The sequence below is a fragment of the Manis pentadactyla genome, chromosome 3 (genome assembly GCF_030020395.1).
Source record: "Manis pentadactyla isolate mManPen7 chromosome 3, mManPen7.hap1, whole genome shotgun sequence".
In the NCBI taxonomy this organism is placed as follows: Eukaryota; Metazoa; Chordata; class Mammalia; order Pholidota; family Manidae; genus Manis; species Manis pentadactyla.
The window spans coordinates 63,987,195-64,009,284 of NC_080021.1; the positions used below are offsets into that span (position 1 = coordinate 63,987,195).

Here is a 22,090-nt window from a genome sequence, read left to right on the forward strand (position 1 = left end):
TTGCTCAGAAAAGTAATACCCACCTTAAAGATGTAAAACATAAATTTAAAAAACATGTTTTGGCTTGTATCTCAAGACGGAAAAGACAAGTGGTCAAAGTTACGTGTGCAGTTCCATGACCCAAAACTCACTTTCTAATACTTTAGTACCATTGTTTCAGGCAGAGCTGTGTTAGCAGCAGGAAGGAGAAAGAAGAGCACAGCCCTGCTCTCACCCACCTGAAGACAAGGAACCATTTTAAAGATATTGTTACAGGGGGAAATGGTCAGGGTCATAAAATTGTCAGCGAAATGCACTCTCATCAGGGCTTTCCGTGGGATGCAAGGCAGGGAGAAGTGCAAAGTCTCCACTGAGCGGGGGCGAGGGCTCCTCCCAGCACTGCTTTGGCCGGGCTGGGTGAGGCTTACAAAGGTGGCCCCGACCAGGCCCTGTAAATGGCTCTTGTGAGCCGCTCCCAGCCAGCATCCAGCCCCTGCCCTCTGTTGTGATGGCGGGGTGAGAGCTAAGAGAGACGCAGCAGTGCATAATTGGAAGGCTCCTGAGGGAAAACCACACTGCTCTCCGGAGAACCTGAAACTCTCCAAGTGAGCCTTCGGGATGCATGGGGGCTGTTTGTCCACTAAACACCTGTCTGGTGGGGTGACCACGTGGCTCTGGTTTGGGCTCACGCCCTACATCCAGACCCTTGCTTCCACCGCCCTCTCTGGCCTTCTCCGTGCTGCATCCTGCAGAAGCTGATCCTACAGAGGAATTTGTTTTCCAAGCTTTAAAAACAAAATTACTGGGAGGGTAAGAGAAAACCCAAGCCTTCCGTCCTTGGGCAGCGTGCCACCAAACTCCTTGAACTCTAGCCCTGGGTTTTTGTGTCCCTTTGAAATAGACACGGTTTGGGTTGAACCTGCACTTCCTAGCATCTGGAGAAGAGAAGGAAGAATATACTATTTTTAAAAGGAACTTTCTGGAAAGTGTACAAAACCTGGTAATTAAAAAAATAAAAGCCAAGCCCTCAGCTGCACAAACAGCCCTTGTTCTCTTCCAGCAAAGGTCTGTCAGGAGTGCCCACCTTCCTCTCCCTGAGAAGAGCAATTAAGGAGACCCGGAAGCATCGCTGAGTTGGCCTGTTTTCTAGCAAAGCCTTTCCAGTCACCCCCTTTGATGTAGCTGTGAGTGTGGGGGGTAGCTACACCAACCTGCTGCATGCCGCCAGCCCTATTTGTAGGCACTGTGTTAGAAGAGCATTTTCTCTCTCTCAACATATTTTTTTGAATCAGAATGTACACATCTGTCTTTATACCCAGCCGCTTTTCTGGCCTCAAACAAGTTCTCTGTGTTTCCCCAACCGAGCTCAGTGGGATCTCTGTCAGCTGCAAGATTTATGTCATCTTGTTCAGTCCTGAGAACTGTTCCTTCAGCTTTTCACATCTGGATTTAATTGGAAAGACATTAAGTGCACTGGAAAAGCATATTTTAGGGCAGTTCTTTACAGACATGCCTAATAAAGGAGCTGACGGCTGTAGGTTCAAGTGGGATGAGCAAAGACAACATCTCGAAAGAAGAAAGCAGAAATTAGGAAGGAGCTGCTGGGAATGAAATTGTCCTGTTCAAGGATTACATTTATTTGGTTGCTTTGGGAGAGGAAAGCATGCGAGATGCCTGCTGACGGCAAACCTTGTCCAGCAGCACGCGGAATCGGCACACGGATAACTGGGCCTCTGGGTGTGTTCGCGGGCGGTCCCTCCTGTGCCTGGCGCCCATGTCCTTGGGGGCTGGCGTTTGGATACGTGAAACATGAACATTTTAGAGGAGCTGAGAGGGTGGTTGGTAATGCAAATGCAGTCACCTTCTTGCCTCCTCCCCTCCAGGGGTGATGATAGAGTCCCCAGGCCACCACGCCCTGCCTGTGGTGTCTCCATATATAACAATAAGAGCATCTAGCCAGTGGGAGCAAGGGCAGGACATACACTTACTCATGTGATTTTAGCAAAATCCCTCCCTGCCTAGCCTCCTTCTGCTTTAGTATACACTGGCAGGTTTTAAATAAACACATCCAAAAAGTGACGGCAGAGGGGTCCTTGCAATGATCAGCTTTAGACAAATGGTCTCTTAAATTTTCAGACTTGTGACTTATCTTCAAAAGGATAATGAAAAAGCAAAGAATAGTTGTCATCAGAGGAATATAGGTACCTTCCTTTTCTTTTTCTGTCTTACATTTTGAAGCCCTGAACTTTCTAAATGCTCAGGAGCAGCTTAAATTCTCCAAGTCCTAGCCTCCAAATCTCTCCCTGTTAGAAGGTATGGTGGGTATTTAGTTTCTTTCTCATCTGTGACCTTGGTTAAGAAGGGGTTCTTAACCTTTTCTGAGCCAGGTACTTCTGACAATCAGGTGAAAACCTATGGACCCTTCACAGAAGAATATTTTAAAACTTACATAAAATAGAAATACGTAAGATTTCAAAAACTTGGAATCAGTCATAAAAATATTTCATGAGTAACTAGTGCTATTGTAATAAACATGTTTATCAGCACATTAACTGATAAGATTTAGCAGTTGGCCTGATAACTTTCTAATATATTTCTAATATTTTGCCAAAAGAACAGGTAAGTTTCTGTTCGGTGTTAATACATATAAAAAAATGTAATCTCTCCCTTGTCTAAATTCATAGAGCCTCTCCATCCACAGATCCAAAATTAAACCCCTGGCTTGGTGGGCATGCCGTCTACACAGCAGCTGTGAACTGGGGATTTGTTTCCCAGTCAGTCCTTCACCCCTGGCAGCCACAGCCCAGCCTTCCACCTCCATCCCTGCTGAGTGACCAGGAAGGTGCTTGGGCCTCTGCCCGCTGTTGGCCCTCCTAGCCACCCTGCTGGGAAGGTGCTGCTTCCCTCAGTGTTTGTGAAAGGTGCCCAGCAGATTCGGTCAGAGTAGGGACCCAGCAGGGCACTTCCTCATGCAGCAGGCAGCAAGGGGATGCCTGGGAAGGGCCCCTCCAACTCCTAACCTGTCAGGCCTCCTGGGCCCAGGGAGAGTGACAGTGTCTGCCCAGTGAAAGTGGTGTAATAGTGAGGGGTGTCGGTGATGTACAAGTTGGGGAAAGATCAGGTCAGCTAGGAAGAGAGAAAAGGCTCAGTCCAATCTCCTGCCCCCTGATGGGCCTCCCCACCATTGCCACCATACAGCTGCCAGCAGGCGGCTCCTTGGAAAACAAATCTGAGCATGCCACTGGCCTGGTTATAGTGCGTGCATGGCTGGAGTCCTTGCCCTTGACACGAAGGCCCTTGTTACAGGCTGAGTTGTCTCCCTGTCAAAAATCATGTGTTGAAGCCCTAGTCCTCAGTACCTCAGAATGTGCCTGTATTTAGTGAGAGGGACTTTAAAGAGGTAATTAAATTAAATGCAGCCCTTAGGGTGGGTGGATTGACTGGTGTCTTTGTAAAAAGAGATTATAAGACACAGAGACACCAGGGTTGCATGTGCACAGAGAAAGACAATGGAAGGACACAGAGAAAGCATCTGTCTACAAGCCAGGGAGACAGACCTGAAAAGCAACCACCCCTGCCGATACCCTGAACTTGGCCTTCCAGCCTCCAGAACTCTGAGAGAAAACATTTCTGTTGCTTAAGGCACCTAGTTTGTGGTATTTTGTTATGGCAGCCCGACCTGGCTAATGCAGCCCTCCAGAGCCCACCCAGCCTCTCTCCAACTTCCTGTGAGGACAGACCTGCCTCCCCTCACCTCTCCAGAAACACTGGCACCCTGTCGTTCCCCACACACGTAAGGCGTACTACTTCTCACCCTACTGCCTCCTCCATGCTAGGCTCCATCCTGGAGCCTTTCTCCAGCACTTGCTCATCCTTTACAAAAGCTCATCTTGGGTGCATCTCACCCAAGAAGTCTTCCCTGCCCCTACCCTCAGGCTCTGGCCCCTCTGAACACACTACTGGCCCACACTGAATGTGTCATCACGAGGGACTCTGTTTCCACTGTCTAGGGCACCTCGAGGTTGCCTCTCCTTCACCTTTGTGTTCCCAGAGCCCCCACGGTGCTCAGCACAGGGCCTGGCATTTGGCATGCCATAATTATCAGATGAACAAATACATGTAGCCGTTCCTCTAGCTGGATCATGCTCGCTCTGCCCAACTCCAACACAGCAAACCGGGTTCAAGGCCAGGGTGAGCCATTGACCAGCTTTGTGACCTTAGAGGAGTCACAGACCACTCTGAGATACAAGTTCCTGCACAAACTATGGGCAGAGGTCTAGGTCAGTGTTTCTTAACCCTTTTAAAACCTGTGAGTTTAAAAATAAAATCATATGGGATTTTTTCTCCCAAAATAATATTTGCCAAACTGATCCCTGAGCCATGAATTCCTGTAAGCCAAAATTATTTTGCCAACCTTCACTTTCTCTAATTTAAAAGTCACTGGTGCCCACAGCTGGGAGGGTGAAGTTAGAGTTCAGAGCAGGCCTGCTTTGGAATTTTGCCCAGGGTCGTCCTTGGGAGGGTCCTGCTGCTTTGCACCTTGGCTGGTTCAATGTAAAGCCAAACTAGAATCGTGTTGGAAATGCAACTATGGTAGAACCAAAGAGGGAGGCAGTGGCAGAGGGAATTAGTCATTCCCTTCACCCAGCATGGCCCTGACTTCTGGAAGGGACAGTTCTTAACCAGCAGACCCTCAGTCAGTATTGGTTAGCTCTGGCAACTAGGGATGGGAGAAACTACGCTTGCTCTCTCTTGTTTAACAATATCATCCTGTGGCAGGTTAATGTAAAACCAATTATTAGATCAAATTATGCCAAACACAGTTTTGTTTTATTTTTAGTAAACAGGTGCAAAGTTTTTTATACAGCATATTGTTGTAAATGCAGGGAAACCCACCTCTGGCCTCAGCTGCTCCAGCAGGTTCAGACCAAGGCAAGTGCAACAATGTCCTGTCAGCAGGACTTTCAGCTCTACAGATGGGTCCAGTGACCACATGCCCCAAGGAAGCAGGTTACATGGGGTGATGGAGCACTAGACATCAGGGCTACCATGCCTTCACATCATTATGTTGCTGGGTTTGTCGATCATTATTCAGTAATGCAGAGGAGGTGGTCCCATATAATTTGGAACAAACCACTTATCTTGAGCACCAATTGTCTTAGCAATAAAAACATTATCTCTAGAATCTCTTATGCTATAAGAGGGACAGAGCTAGAACAGGGTAGGGATTCCAGATTTCTCACATCCACTCCCATACCCAAAAGTTAGCCCATGCTAAGTGTTCATACAAATACAGAATTGAGGGGGAAGAGAAGGAATGTGTCCAGAGGAATTCATACTCAAACTCATGTGCCTAGTGGGGATAATTCAGTGGACCTGCACAGACATGTTAAGCTCCTGCTCTGCTGGTTACTGGGTGTAAAAACATGAAGAAGAAGACATGGCTCATAGTTTTTAAAGAGTTCCTAGTTCACCAGGGTAGACAAATACACAATTTTAGTATCATGTAGAAAATGCTAAGCATTTGCAGAGAACAGACATTTGGTTAAAATAAAAGCCTATAGCCACAACAGAACAAAAAGGCATCCTACAGTATGGGAGACTGTATTTGTAAACAACATATCCAACAAGGGGTTAACATCCAAAATATATAAAGAACTCACATGCCTCAACACCCAAAAAGCAAATAACCTGATTAAAAAATGGGTGGAGGATATGAAGAGACAATTCTCCAAAGAAGAAATTCAGATGGCCAACAGACACATGAAAAGATGCTCCACATCACTAATCATCAGGGAAATGCAAATTAAAACCACAATGAGATATCACCTCACACCAGTAAGGATTGCCACCATCCAAAAGACTAAAAACAAAAACACTGGCAAGGATGCGGAGAAAGGGGAGCCCTCCTACACTGCTGGTGGGAATGTAAGCTAGTTCAACCATTGTGGAAAGCAATATCAAGGTTCCTCAAAAAACTTAAAATAGAAATGCCATTTGACCCGGGAATCCTGCTCCTTGGAATTTACCCAAAGAATACAACTTCTCGGATTCAAAAAGATATATGCCCCCCTCCAAGTTTATCACAGCACTATTTACAATAGCCAAGAAATGGAAGCAACCTAAGTGTCCATCAGTAGATGAATGGATAAAGAAGAGGAGCTACATATACACAATGGAATACTATTCAGCCATAAGAAAGAAACAAATCCTACCATTTGCAACAACATGGATGGAGCTGGAGGACATTATGCTCAGTGAAATAAGCCAGGCAGAGAAAGACAAGTGCCAAATGATTTCCCTCATTTGTGGTGAAGGGCCCCCACCCATAAGATGGTGAACCTCCTGCTTCTCTTCCGGGTCCTCGGTTCCCGCCAACGCCACCTGAAGCCCAATCACCTCTCTCCCCACTCCCAATCCCAGCACCTGGCCAATAGCCACCAGCCCCGAAGAAGTGACACCTCAATCACCCCATGCCCCTTCCTATATAACCCAGCACCTTTCCCTAATAAAGCGGAATTCTCCGGTGAATTGCTGCTGTGTGTCACTCCCTTCCTTTCATTGGTGCCGAAACCCGGGAGACGGGACACCCCAACTGGGCCCCATCTTCCCCCCGACACCAGCAGCAGCTTGCCCTCGTCCTCTTTTTCCGGCACTGGCTCATCACACTCACCACTCCTCTCTGGCCTTTGGGTAAGTTTTCCCCCAGAGCGGGCCGCTCTTCCCCGAGCTATCGCAGCGCCATTGACCGTGATCGTCCGGCAAGGCCCTGACGCTCGGGGACGAGGAGGGAACTCTCCCCGCCTCAGGCCTTCATGGCTGCAGCGGACCCTCAGGCCCCCCTTCAACAGCCATAAACGAGGTGACTCCTTTGCGGATGAGAACGCTCCCCCCCCCCCCCACCTTCCATTCCTTCCGCCAAAAATTCCGTTCCTTCTGCCGAAAATCCTAGTACTAGGTCCCTCGTGACTCCGGCACTCTGCCTTCTTAGAGGAGTCTGGGTGACGACCCACACTTCCTAAGAAACCGACTCGTATACGAGTTTCCGCAGACCCCCAAGGATCACTGGGGACGCCCTTTGTCTCCTTGCCGTCTGCTCCCAGTCCGAGGATCTCCGTTCGTCTTCCCCTGTTTGTCTCCTTCTCTGTCCTTTAGCCATGGGAGCCTCCTCATCCCTCCCTGAAAGTTCACCTCTTGAATGCCTGCTCAAGCATCTAGCCACCCTCTCCCTGACGCCTGATATAAAACCAAAACTTCTCCGCAAATACTGCTCCCAAGATTGGCCGACATGCCCCCTAGACAATCACAACCAATGGCCCGCAGGGGGAGCTCTTGATCCTAACATCACTCGCGATCTCTTTAACTACTGCCAGCGCCTGAAAAACTGGAAGGAGATTCCCTATACCGAAGCTTTCCCCCGCCTCCCCCCAAGTTCTCCTAGCCTGCAAGCCGTCTCCCCCGCAGAAGCCTCCCGTTCACTCCCTTCCCCCTCCTCTCTTACAACAGCCCCTCCCCCTTCCTCCACCACAATCTCCCCCCACCTCACCCCCCTGCAGATCAAGCCTGAGCCTTTCAGCCCCCCTCTAAGTCCCAGGAGCCTCCTCCGTCTTTGCCCCCATCACCTGTTTCTCCCCCACAGACTGAGCCAGAACCCTTCAGTCCGCCACTGCCGTGGGTCTCCGCTCTCAAGATATCTTCGCCTGCTGCTTAATAGCAGGTCTGAAAAAGGCAGCTCATAAAGTAGTCAATTTTCAAAAGCTCCAAGACATAATTCAAAGGAGGGAGGAAACTCCCTCCGAGTTCTTAGACAGACTCACTCAAGCCCTATTACAGTTACCAGCCTAGACCCAGAAACGCCTGATGGAAGACATGTCCCTATGACATACTTCCTAGCTCAAAGCTACCCCAACATTAAAACTAAACTCAAAAAGTTAGAACAGGGCCCCACTACCCCACAGACTGAGATCCTAACAGTGGCCTTTAAAGTCTTCCAACTGGGAGGAGGAGAAAGAACACTGTAAACAAAAGGCTGATCAGGCCAATTTCCAAATGTTGGCCCAGCTGATAAAACCACAACCTGGGCGCCCCTCTACAAACAAACCCCACCAGGAGCTTGTTTCAAGTGCGGAAAAGAGGGACATTGGTCAAGGGCGTGCCCCTCCCCCAGATCTCCTACCACCCCATGCCCCAGATGCCACAAAAAGGGCCACTGGGGGTCTGATTGCCCAACCACCCGAAGGGGAGGCTGGACGAACAACCCCCATCCTAAGCCCGCCGTAGTGGGGCTGGCAGAAGAAGATTGACGGGGCCCAGGGGCTTCTCGCCCGACCATTTCCATCACCAAACAGGAGCCCAGGGTTACTTTAATAGTAGACGGTCGCCCCATCTCCTTCCTCCTAGATACAGGAGCCACCTTCTCAGTCTTGCGAGAATACCGGGGCCCTACCACGCCTGCCATTACTCCTATAGTCGGGGTAGGAGGTAAACAGATTTTCCCATTAAAAACCCCCCCTTTTATGCACAGTCCAAGACAATCCCATACCTTTCTCCCACTCCTTCCTGGTTATGCCCCAGTGTCCCATCCCCTTACTAGGACGGGACATCCTTTCTCTCCTCCATGTTTCCATAACTATATCCACTCCTCAGACCCACTCACTCCCCGTTTAATACCCCCATATCAGCTGTTAAAAAAACCAACGAGTCTTTCTGCCTTGTCCAAGACCTTCACCTCATCAACATGGCCACCATCCCTATCCATCCCTTAGTCCCAAATCCATACACCCTTTTATCGCAGATCCCTGCCTCGGCCTCCCACTTCTCAGTCCTAGATCTCAAGGATGCATTTTTTTCTATCCCTCTGGACCCCTCCTCCCAAGATTTTTTCGCCTTCACCTGGACGGACCCATACACAAGACATTCTGAACAACTCACTTGGACAGTTTTGCCACAAGGCTTCCGAGATAGTCCCCATATTTTTGGACAGGTCCTAGCTCAGGAACTCAAACAGTTTCGTCATGATCACTCCGAGTCCACCTTATTACAATACGTGGACGATCTTCTACTCTGCAGTCCCTCGTGGGAACAGTCTCAACTTGACACTGCCTCCCTACTTAACCTTCTAGCTTCCAGAGGTTACTGGGTATCCCCTGTCAAAGCTCAAATCTCTTCCCCTTCTGTCACTTACCTCGGATTCCTTCTATCTCAACAAAGAAAATCCATTACCTTAGACAGAAAACGGCTCCTCTCTGACCTGCCCATTCCCAAAACCAAGACAGAAATCCTTTCCTTTCTAGGCCTGGCTGGGTATTTTAGAGCGTGGATCCCTAACTTCTCCTTGTTGGCAAGACCCCTATACGACCTCAGCAAGGGCCCCCCTGAAGAACCATTATCCTCCTCACCCCGACACTCCTTCATTAAGCTCCGTGGAGCCCTTGTGGAAGCCCCAGCTCTCCATCTTCCTGATTTGTCGAAGCCCTTCTCATTATACATTCATGAGAGGTCCAGTCAAGCTCTAGGAGTCCTAGGCCAATATTATAGCCCATCCTTTGCCCCAGTAGCTTATCTTTCCAAGCAATTAGACCCCACAGCTCGGGGATGGGCCCCCTGCCTATGGGCATTAGCCGCTGGACAGCTCTTGCAGAAGGAAGCTCATAAACTGACATTCGGGGCTCCCCTTACCATTCTGTCCCCACATCACCTAAAAGACCTCTTAACCTACAAAAGTTTACAGACTCTCCCTCCCTCCAGACTCCTGACCTTACTGTCCTCTTTCCTCCAAAGTCCCGTTCACCCCCTTTGCCATCCATACCCGAATCATGACTTTTTCCTCCTTTACTGCTCCCTCGCTCTCTCTCGCTTTTTTCCCTCATTCCTATTGTCTTCCCCACCACCCCAGCCTCCTTTGCATGACGATTCAAAGTCAGACAGACTTACACACAACATCCAACAAAAATTACTGCCCTCATTGCCACATCAGACTGCCCTCTGAAACGCTGCTCCGAGCCTTTATACCTCCACTTTCCTCCCTCCACCGAAGTGTTCACTAGCAGCTACCTTTATTCTCCCTACCTCTGCTTCCTCTATGACCAAAAACAAGCCTATTGCAGGCGATGGCCAGACACCCATGAGGGATGTCCCTACTGGTCTTGCGCCATTCACTACATGGGTAACTCCTGGTACCCACAGTATCACTCCTCCAACCGTTTCATAAAATATCCCAACAGCTCATTCTCCTTATCAATCCCAGATCCCTGGAACTCTCGATGGGCCACCGGAGTCACAGCCTCAGTTCACTATGAGGGGTCCTCGACCCCCCACGGTACCCTTCATATCTCTCGAGAGTATGTTCCCTCTCATTCCCAGATCTCTCAAGTTGCATCAGATATCAGACATTCCGAAAAAGTCATTGTCCAAACTCTTGATGGCGCCTCTTCATCTTCTTACCCCCGCTCCTACTCTTGGTTACAGCTCATTCAAGACACCACCATCTTTCTCAACCACACCCTCAACACTGCCAATTGTTTCTTGTGTGCATCACTACAGCGCCCACTGCTGGCCGCCGTGCCCCTTAATATTTCTAACTACTCCTTCCATGCAGAAGGACAGCCCTTCCGTCCCCTGGCAGACATACCCCTATGGGAACCAGAATACGTAAACAATCTCACCATCCACCACTGTGTAGGCCCAACCCCTCCCCCCTCCAGCGCACTTCACTGCCTCTCTATCTACACCCCTACCTCCGGCTCTAAGACTTTTACGCAACCAGGTCACTTCTTTTGGTGTAATGGCAGTCTTTTCAACTCACTGCCTCCCAACTCCAATATACCCTGCATTCTCGTCACCCTAATCCCATAGCTTACACTTTACAACATGGCAGAATTTCTTGAGCTCCAACCTCCCTTGCCCTCACGCACAAAAAGGGCTGCTTTCCTTCCCATCATGGTCAGTATCTCTTTGACCACCTCAGCCATTGGGGCAGGGTTTTCGGGAGGAGCCTTGGGTCACTCTCTTTGGGCAATTAAAGATCTCAACGCCAAACTTGAGGGAGCCCTGACATGCACTGCCAATTCCCTGGCCTCTCTCCAAAGACAGGTCACTGCGCTAGCTAAGGTCACCCTTCAAAACCAGCGGGCCTTAGATCTGCTTACAGCCGAAAAGGGCGGCACCTGCGTCTTCCTTCGGGAAGAGTGCTGCTATTACATCAACGAATCCGGCATTGTAGAAACTGACATTACCAAACTCACCGACCTTGCCTCCAGCCTCCACTCTGCTTCCAATTCCAACCCATTCTCTTCAATACTAACAAACCCCTTCCTTACCTGGCTGTGGCCCATTGCAGGCCCTATAATAATCATTCTCCTCACCTGTCTCTTCTTGCCTTGTATAATAAAGTTTATCAAATCCCAAGTTGGTAAAATCTCTAATCAAACTTTCAACCAGCTTTTACTCAGGAACTACCAGCTTTTAGCCACAGAAGATCCCTCACCCTCACGTAACCTCCTCACCACACGCTGAGATGGACCCCTCTCTCCGCTGGAAATTGTTCCTGGAGACAATGGTTGCAGACGCCTGGTTACTGGCACCCGTATCCTCCTGGCACCATTGGAATCAAGTCCTCGACCTATGGTTATAGGGAACCTTCACTGATTTCCAACCTGAAGAAGTCCACATCTACTCGTCCTTACTGTGGGGAGTCCTATCAACCCTTTCCTCCCGGTCCTCAAGCCCTCACTCCCTTCTCCGCCCCCGTTCAGCAGGAAGCAGTCAGAGAGAAAGCAACGTCCACAACCCCATAGAGGAGAAAGGGGGGAATGAAGGGCCCCCACCCATAAGATGGCGAACTTCCTGCTTCTCTTCTGGGTCCTCGGTTCCCGCTGGCGCCACATGAAGCCCAATCACCCCTCGCCCCCCTAATCCTAGCACCTAGCCAATAGCCACCAGCCCCGTAGAAGTGACACCTCAATCAGCTCATGCCCCTTCCTATATAACCCAGCACCTTTCCCTAATAAAGCAGAATTCTCTGGTGAATTGCTGCTGTGTGTCGCTCTCTTCCTTTCATGTGGTGTATAACAATGAAGCAAAACTGAAGGAACAAAACAGCAGCAGACTCACAGACTCCAAAAAGGGACTAGTGGTTACCAAAGGGGAGGGGTGTGGGAGGGCAGGTCAGGAGGGAGGGAGGGAGAAGGGGATGGAGGGGTATTATGTTTAGTAGACATGGTGTGGGGGATCACGGGGAGAACAGTGTAGCACAGAGAAGGCCAACAGTGAATCTGTGGCATTCTACTACACTGATGGACAGTGACTGCATTGGGGGTATGGGGGGGACTTGATAATATAGGTAAATGTAGTAACCACATTGTTTTTTCATGTGAGACCTTCATAAGAGTGTATATCAGTAATACCTTAAAGAAAAAAAAGCCTACAGCCAGTCTCCTGGAGGAAAGATATCTAAGCTAGATCTGAAAGTAAAAGTCAGCTAGGTCAAGACAGGTAGGGAGACCATTTGGTTCGAAACAGAGAAAACAGAAGGAGAATTATGCATGTAGGGCAACTACAGCAAGTTGAAGTTGCAAGAAAGGAAATAGGTGGGAGAATGGGAATAGCCCGAGCTAAAACGTGGAGAGGTATGTTCTGGTGAAGTCGTTAGGAGCCACATTGCCATACTCATTTCTGTTCCATGGATGCTGAAGAGCCAGGAGAGACTCACATTCAAGAGAGCGGGTGTTTACTTACAGTACCAATGGCGAAATGAAGTTCTCACTGGTCCTCACGATGATCATAGCATTCCAGGACTGTTGCTTTTGTTAAAGGAAAGATTTTAACATCATAAATGAATTCTTTTAACGTATTTCTCTAAATCCTGAAACCAAAAATAACTGGAAAGTTCTAGGATACCCAATGATTTTAAAGAGGGAATTGGATTTTTAATATTTATTTTGATGAAGAGAAGTTGGAGATTTTGGCTGAAAAACCCACCAATAGATGCCCTAGCCAGTGTTGAAGCTCATGGGAATGTCATAACATGTCTTGACAGAGGACATCAATCTGCTCACATTCCCCAGAGGGTGGCAAAATATGCCCTCTCCCTTCATTTCCATGTAGGGACAAAGTGTCATCTGGCCAGCCAGAGGTGAGAGGAAACAGGAAAATGATACTAACTTCCAGTAAATGTGGCTCCCCCCATAGTTGAGGGGGGTGGTGCAGAGCCACTTTTTGAGGAGGTACACCACCCCCCACTGCCAGGGAAGCACCACTGCTTCTCCTCCCTTCCAGGCCCTGGAGGCTCTGCCTGCCTTCTTGACATCTTTAAAGCAACCTTTACTCATAATTTGTTACAACTTTTTTAGAAAGCACTTTGACAGTATCAAAAATTTTAATTTATCTTACAGATTTGCATAAAATGTATGTATAAGGATATCCATTGCAATCCTACAGCATCTAACTATGCTGACAATGACCACAATGGGTGGTGGGGTGAGGACTTGATAATATGGGTGAATGTTGAAACCACAGTGTTGTTCATGAGAAACCTTCATAAGATTGTATATCAATGATACTTTAATAAAAAAATAAAAAGAATATTCATTGCAGTATCATACAGTAGAATACTATGCAGCTATTAAAAGAATAAGATCGAGCTCAATTTGGTGCCATGAAGTGATGTCCAAGGTGCCCTATCATTACATGAAAAAAAGTATAAGCCGCAGAAGAAGAAGCGTGATGATTCCATCTGAGGGAAGAAAAGGTCCACATAGAGGTAAATGAGAATAGAACAAATACAACAGCTGGGAAAATATACACCAAACTGTGAATAGAGATTACTTCAAGGTGCAAATGGAGTTGATTTAAGGGTAAGACAATACAAGGGACTTAGCCTCAACATTGAAGTATTTTTTTCAATTTTTACAGTTAAACATTTTAAAATTAAAAATACTAAATTTCCAAAAAGCACTATTATAATTTTATTGCTTTAAATTTTATTGTGAAATAAGTATAGATTCATAGGAAGTTGCAAAAATAGTACAGAAAGGTCCTGTGGACTCTGTATTCAGCTTCCCCCAATGGGTCCATTTATTTGCTTGTAGTACAGTGTCTAGATCAAGACATGAGCATTCGTGCTCCATGTGTATTGTAGGTCTATGCCAGGTTATCATGTGGCGGATTTGGGTGACCATCACCGCAGTGAAGATACAGACTCATCACAGAGATCTCCCTCGTGCTCTGTCTTTACAGTCTCTGCCTCCATCCGCTGCTCCTCCCACCCCTATCCCTAGCCCTTCGGCAACTACTGATCTGTTGTCCATCTCTGTACTTTCGTCATTTCATGAATGTTCTATAAATGGAATCACATAGTAAGTGATCTTTTGGGATTTGCTTGTCTCACTCAGCCTAATGCTCTTGAGATCCATCCAAGTTGAGTGCACCAATAGTCTGTTATTTATTGCTGAGTAGTATTCCACAGTGCGGATTTACCATAGTTTGTTTCATAGCTTGTCTATTGTGGGATATTTGGGTTGTTCCCAGTTTTTGACTATTACGGATAAAGCTGCTACAAACATTTGTGTGAAAGTTTTCATTTATCTGGGAAAAAATGCGCAAGAGTGTGATTACTGGGTTGTATGATACGTGTATGTTTAGTTTTTTAAGAAACTTCCAAACCATTTTCCAGAATAGCTGACCCACTTTACATTCCTATAAAAAATGTATAAGAGATCCAGTTTTTCTGAATCCTCCCCAGTACTTGGTGTCATCACTAGTATTCATTTTAGCTGTTTAATATGTTTATAATGATACTGTGGTCTTAATGGCTTGTGATGTTAATCATCTTTTCACATGTTTGTTTGTCCTCTTTGGTGAACCATCTCTTCAAGTCTTTTGCCCATCTTCTACCTGGATTACTCATTTTTTACTGTTGCTCTTGAGAATTGTTTGTATATTCTAGATATTAGTCTTCTGTGCATCTCACAGTGGCTATTTTTGCTTTGAGTGAAATGGAATGGATGCAGAAAGAGTAAGGTTCTAGATTTCTGTAAAGTTCCATAGTCCTGCTTATTTACCTCTAACTTCTGACTTCTTTCTCAGTTGTTAGGAAATCTGGTTTATGCTTGATAAAATTTTTCATTCCCTTTTTATTTTTGAGGTTAGGTTCACCAGAAACCCTCCACCCCATCCCTTGTCTTTTATGAATCCAGCCTCTCCCTCCCACACTGACGTGCCTCCTGAGAGACCAAGAGTGTAAGACTTTCTCTTGGGAAGGCTTCTTGCATGAGGACACAATGAGAATTAACAAAGTAGGTGCCACTTGCCCACTGTTGGCATGTGGTCCCTGTGCCCTCTGGAAATATCTTCACAAAAAAGCCCATCTGGAAGAAGGGAGAAAAATCCAGGCATTTCTTGGCACTACAAGAGCATAGACAACCAAGGTGAACATGTCCAGGCCACTCTGGTAGGCTTTGTGAGCCAGGCAGCACACATGCCCTGCCTATGAACTGAGCATGAACTCCCTGTCAGTGTCGATGCCAAAGTTACCAAAACCAGCAGGCGTCAACTCTGCCCTATTCTGGGGACTTACAGTGTGAGGAGATAGACATGCAGATGCCTCAGCAACTGAGTGCAATAACATGGTATCACTTGAGGTGGGGTCTAATTACCACAATTACCACACCTGCTTCCTCTTCTCAGCTCACAGCCAGACTTAGTCACCCAGACTGGAGTTGGGTGTTGTCATGTCACTGGATTCTGGTCAATGACATGTGAGGGTTTTCAGTCCTCTTTCATAAACTCTTTATGCTACCTTCCATTTGATTTTCTCTTCCCCTGGTTGAATGGAGAGGACTGTAATGCTAGCCTAGAGGAGGGCAGACTCATAAGATGGAAGGGGTCCACTGCTCAGGAACACCCAGTTGGTCTGTCATGGGCATTGAGATTCTTGGGGTGTTTGTTTAGCAGTTACCTTACTTTGATTAATACACAGGACACAGAAACCAAAAATCACTGCTCTCTTCCAAAAACAGAAAGGCTTCAGAGAGGAGCTGCCTGGTTTTCCTTAGGACTCACCCCACGTTGCCTCTCAGCCATGATAAGCTCTGCTTACTTCAGTGGATCAGTGAATCACGTTGTTGCATTTTATGCTCTCATTCATTCGTTAATTTTCCTTTTTTTGAAGTATCATTTTACCCTTAACAGTACTAGCTATACAAAGCACAGAAGTTTGATGCTATCAAATTCCAAATAGCTTAACCCTCCCCCTTTTCAGCAAATTCTTTTAACCTTTTGATAACTTAATTTATATCCTTTCCACATATTTATCCAAAAGGCAGCTTTTAAATTCTGGCATGGTCACCATCTCTTCCTCCTGGGCTTTGATACTACCAGATGCTAGAGCAAAAACATTCGTAATATGCCTACAATCTATTTCAATATATAATTCTATCCAATTGAATGTCAGGCATTTCTAAAGAATGCTGTTGGTTGATATAATGTCCCTTGCCCAAGTTAAGGTTTTGATTTGAAAGTGCATATTGAAATGCCTCGTGTTATATTTTGCCCCAAATTTATAAATCTGTCACAGATTCCCTCCAATCTATCTTGCCTCCTTGAAAGATTAACTATTGAGAGTAGAGTTTAACATATCTTTAGAAAGCAAAAGAAGAAAAATATTCTGCTTTTGAAAGGTAATGTAGCCTCAGGCAAAACAAAAAAATTCTGTTTCTTAATACACGTTGGGAACTGCCAGTTGTCAAGTTTACAGCTTAAAATGGATTAGGATTCCACCACCGATCATCACATGAATTCTTATACTTAGAGCCTGACATCATCATCTGCAGCCAAGCAATTAGAGAAAAACTATGTTTGGTTATATTAGAATGTGTGAACCCTCTTAGAGTACTAGCAGTTTCTTGTAATAACTTAGAATTTTTTACTTAAGTATTTGGCAGACCTAAACTAAATCCCCAAAAGCATACTAAATTTCTTCTCATTTTGGGGGTAGAGGTAGGGAAAGGGGGCCCTTTATGAACGTAACTTTTCAAACACAAAGTAAAATGTATTTGATTATATTATCTTAGTGAAGGTGTTTTTAGGAAATCAGGATACTAGTTTTTCTTTTGAGATGGTTATTTAACTATAAACTTTAAAAGCTACTTTTAATGGAGTTTCTAAAAATTACCAAACCAGGTGATGGGCTTTTCTTTCAGTGGTGACTAGAAAAAGAATAAATCGTTTACTTCTTGAACTTTACAGTGACTTTGCAACTCTCTTAGTTTAAAATAATAAAGCATGAAGCCTTTCTAGGAATAAAACCTCAGTTCCAATAAAGTTTCTTCCAAATTGCAATAATGTATTTGGCATAAAATAACTTTACAGCATCTGAGAACACCCACATTGAAGACCCATCATTACACTTCACTTTCTGCATTTGGAAGACCAACATTTAGCAGCTTCTTACTCCAGCTGAATAATCAGACTTTAAACATCAAAATGTTTACTTGAGAGTTTCAATTAATTGGGGAAGTAATCTACTCTGTATCCATATGGAACTCTGAGCATTAGTAGGTCTGTATGAAGTGGCTAGATATTCTTGAACATGGTCACTGTTTTTAACTATTCACTCATTCTTGCAAATCATTCAACAAAAAAATTTTTATTGAGTATTGACTATCCTAGGTGCTGAGTATTTTGCAATGAATAAAACAGACAAAATCTCTGCCTTCATGCGACTTAGATGTGCCAATGGAGCATATACACAATAAACAAGGAAATGGTTAAATATGTAAAACTTTGAGGGGCAGTAAGCACCCAAATTGAGGCAGTGTGAGGAGGTGGAAGAACATGGGGCTAGGATGGGGGTGTGCATTTCCTTTAGGCCCAGTGGTCAGGAGGGGTGATAATTGAGAACTGGATGAAGTGAGGGAGAGAGCCATGTGATGACGTGGGGAAGAGTCCAGGTCTAAGGGAAAGTATATAAAAGTTCTTGAGACGATAGTGAATGCAGGGTATTCTACCAAAAGCAAAGAGGCTGGGGTTGCTGCCAATCTGTGGGATTGGGGCAGCTGGTAGGTGATGAGACTGGGGGAGGGGCATGTAGAGCTTTGGGGCCCAAGTCAGAAATTGGGGTTTTGTCTTAAGAGCACTAGAAGCCTCTGGAGGGCTTTGAGCAGGGCCATGACCTGTTCTTATTTACATTTCACGCCTAGGACGGGCTTTCGGTAGGCAGAGACAGACAGACGCAGGGAGATGGAGTCAGGAAACCACAGCATGAATCTTGCTGAGGGACTTGGGCAAGGATGTCAGCAGAGCAGGTGGTGAGGAGAAGTTAGATTCTGGATGCATTTCCAAGAAGAACCAACATAACAGTACTGGGCTGGAAGTGAGAGGTGAGAAAGAAAAGAAGGGAGTGAGGTTGATTCTAGGGTTTTTTTTTGCTTGAGCTGTTGGTTGAATGGGGCTCCAACTCCTGAGAGAAGAGTGTTTTGGGGAATGGTAATCAAAAGTTTGGGTTTGGGTAGGTTTTAAATACTTTTCAGACACCTAGATGGAGAGAGTCCCCAGGCAGTCATATGTATGAACTCTAGGGCAGAAGGCAAGGCTGAAGATAGGAATTTGGGTGTGTCAATATTTATAAGGAATTTAAGCCATAGACCTCAATGAAATCTTCTAGGGAGAGAATACTGCTAGAGAAGATATGAGGTCCAAGGATGAACTTACAAAGGAAAAGCTTTCAGCAGCAAGGAGACTGAAAAGAGGTGCCCAGTGGTGTAAGAGGACAAGCAGGAAGGCTGGAGATCCTGGAAGCGAAGGGAAATGTAACCCTTTAATAATGGGAAAAAGTATGAAGTTTCTAATATACATTCATTTATAGGTTCTGGTTAGCCTGTTGAGTATCCGATCACAGACTATTGGGTTCTAGCTTTAACAGTTAATTCAGGATCTTGGCCCCACCTAAACAGCCCCCTCTTGAGGTCAACCCTGTCTGCTCTGAGTGCAGCTAGAGTCACCACTCCCCTCTCACCCAGACAGGCCTGGCAGCCTGTGCTGCCAGCTCTGCACTTTCTCACTTCCCAGCCCCTCCACTCCCCTGAAGACCATAGTTCAGAGAGCATAGAAGTAAGGGGGGAATCAAAGAAGGACCCCCATATTCTCAGAGCCTGCACCCAGATCCTCACACTTGCAGGGCTCCATGCCCTGGTCTGGCTCATGCTCTTTCCTGAGCATCCAATGCTACATCCTCTCACTGGACTGAGAGGTCACACCATACAGTCGTTAAGAATTTGGCTCCAGAGCCAAGCTGTCTAGGTTCAAATTCCAGATCTACCAAGAACAAGTCATGTTAGCCTTGCATAAATTACTTCTTCTATGTCTCCATATCCTCGTCTTCAACTGGGGACAAGAGTCAAGCCTACCTGTGGTGGAGACTGTGACAATTAAATGAGTTAGGAATGTAAAGTTCTTGAACAAAGCAAGTGTCATCAGCACAACCTGCTATATCATTTAATAGAAGAGGTTTTTACTTGCCCAAGGTCAGATGGCTAGTAAGCGGGGGAGTCATTCACTGAGCCCAGGTTTGCTGGGCTGTAAATCCTGGGCTCGTAACCTCTTTGCCACCCTGCCTCAGCAAAAAGCAGGGAGCTGGAAGGAGTGCCAACCATGGATTTTTTTTTTCTCCCAGAGTCAGTTGCTTAACATTTCCCAGACCACAATGTATATGGCAGACCCTCCAGGACACATCCATCAGTTACATCCATTGACTAGTCCCTAAAATGGGATGGTTTTACTGACTCAGTCTTCTCAAAGGAGACATCGAGGAACAGCAAGGGACAGACACCTTCTCACCTGAGCGGTGGTGAAGCTCGTGTCCAGGTTTTTACCCCATCAATGAGAACTCAGCTCTCACCTGCAAACCATATCTATGACATGTTACATAGCTCTCAGTGCCACCTGGCTGAAACTGATTATCTCCCTGTCGGCGTGCAGGTGTTCTTGACCTGTGTGGATCTATCCACATCAGCAGGCCTGACTCAAAGTAATCAGAGAGTCTGAGAGAGAAGGAGGCCTTCACAGGCACCTGCCTCCCAGCATCTCCCAAACGTGACAACAGCCCGGACAATGTTTGTCACCCATTCTTACCTCTGGGTCCAACATGCGCTCTTGGGACTCAAGGTGACTCCCTGGTTTGACACCAGATCTGTTTGCATGGGGCTTCCCCCAACGTGGGCTTGGCTCAGCTTTTCCCAGAACAAGGTGCCTCCCTTTTCTACAGCTTTAAAATGATCTGGGACACTTACTGTTCTGCCAAGTCCCTCTTACCTCCCAGCTCCAGCCACTCTGAACTGCTTTACTGGAGCAACTGCCTCTGCCGAGCATGCCCATCTCTTACTGTTTGCCTCCCTTAACAAGTCCTGCTCACCCTAAGTGTCACTCCAAATGCTACCCCCCCCCCCCCATGACACAGTTTTCTCCAGGGAAACATGAGTGCCCTGTCTCAGTGCAACTGTTGTCTGCTGTCTTAGAGCTGTCAGCTCGTTAGACTGGCATTGCCTGCATACCTTCCTCCCTGCTGGCGAAGGCAGGGACTGTGCACGTTGATCTTGGTTTTCCTGGTGCCTAACATAACATGGTGCCTGGTTCTCAAACAGTTGTGAATGAATAACAGTACACAGTTGTGGTTGAGACAGACCAGGCCCCTCCCTCCAGGAAGTAATCACAGATTGTGACAAGTGTTATGAGGAAAATGAACAAGCTTATGTGATTTGTTGGGGGCTGTGCCCTCTAGATGGTGCAGTCAGGGGAGGCCTCCTGGGAGCTGAACCCTGAAGGCTGTCAAGCAGCCGGCCCTGCGAAGGAAGGCTCAGGGCACAGGCCTTCAAGGATCCCTGAGGTGGGAAAGGGCTTGTCATGATGGGGCAGCAGAGCAGGCTGGCATAGCGTTAAAGGAGTGGAGGGGAGAGCAGTGCATGGGTTCCCAGGGTAGAGGGAGGTCTCCGAAGGGTGCATGTGAAGAGCTGACCTCTGTGTAGAGCCTACTTTGCAGAGGGTGGAGAGGAAGAGCTTTTCTGTTCCTGCCTGAGGTGGCCTGCAGGGAGGCAGCAGCGGTAACACGGGGCCACTCAGCACAGCCAGCCCCATTTTTTCTCAGGCCCACAGCCCCCCCTTTCCCGAACATCTCAGCCAGGTTCCAATGTCTGCTTCTCCAGCCCAGGATCAGTCTGGACTCAGGAAAGAATCTGACAACAGACATTTTCACCTCGTTGTCACTTTCAGGCCTCTTATAGGAATAGGGGCTTAAAACCACAACACGCACTGTCCTGTGGTTCCGTAGTTAGAAGTCAGACACCGTGTCACTAGGCTAAAATCAAGGTGCTGGCCAGCCTGCACCCCTTTCTGGAGGCTCCCGGGGAGAGTCCGGTCTCCTGCCTTTTCCAGCTCCTATAAGCGTACCTCATTCCTTGGCTCAGGGCACCTCCTCCAGAGGGAGGCTGTGTCTCTGACCCTTCCCCCCACCAGGGCCGGGAGAGCGTCTCTAATTTTAAGGACTTATGTGATTAGACTGGACTCGCCTGATAATCCAGGCTAATAGTCCCATCTCAAGGTCCTTCATCTCATCCCATCTGCAAATTCCTTCGTTAAGGGACATGCACAGGTACCGCGATTAGGACATGGATGCCTTAGGAGCCATCATGCTGCCTGCCCTGGGACTCCTAGCTCTTAAAAGATCAAACAGTGCATGCACTGTTGGGATATAGATTCAAAACCAACTTTAAAAGACATCTTCAAGACTATCAAGGAAATCTTGACGTGATTTAGGTATTTAGATGATAAAGAATTGTTACTTTAGTTAGGTATGATAATGCCGTGTATCTTCATCTGATATTTGATTTGGAATACTGCAGAAAGCCTGAAGATACATTAAATAAGATTGGCAAAATACTGATAATTCTTGATGTGAATAATAGGTCTGGGGTTCAGTATACTATCCTTTGTACTTTCATGACTGTATATTCAAAAAATAGAAACACACACACACACACACACACACACAATCAGATGTTAGTAAGAGGCTAAGGAGACATTTGGGATGGAAGCGAAAATCTATTCTGGTTCCCTCCCTACT

At 46.7% G+C, this 22,090-nt stretch overlaps 1 protein-coding gene across 14 annotated transcripts in view; it reads left to right on the plus strand.

Annotated features, from left to right (window-relative positions):
* STAU2 (staufen double-stranded RNA binding protein 2) overlaps positions 1-22,090 on the plus strand; it is a 344,484-nt gene that overhangs the window by 309,536 nt on the left and 12,858 nt on the right. The gene's annotated exons all lie outside the window — the stretch shown is intronic.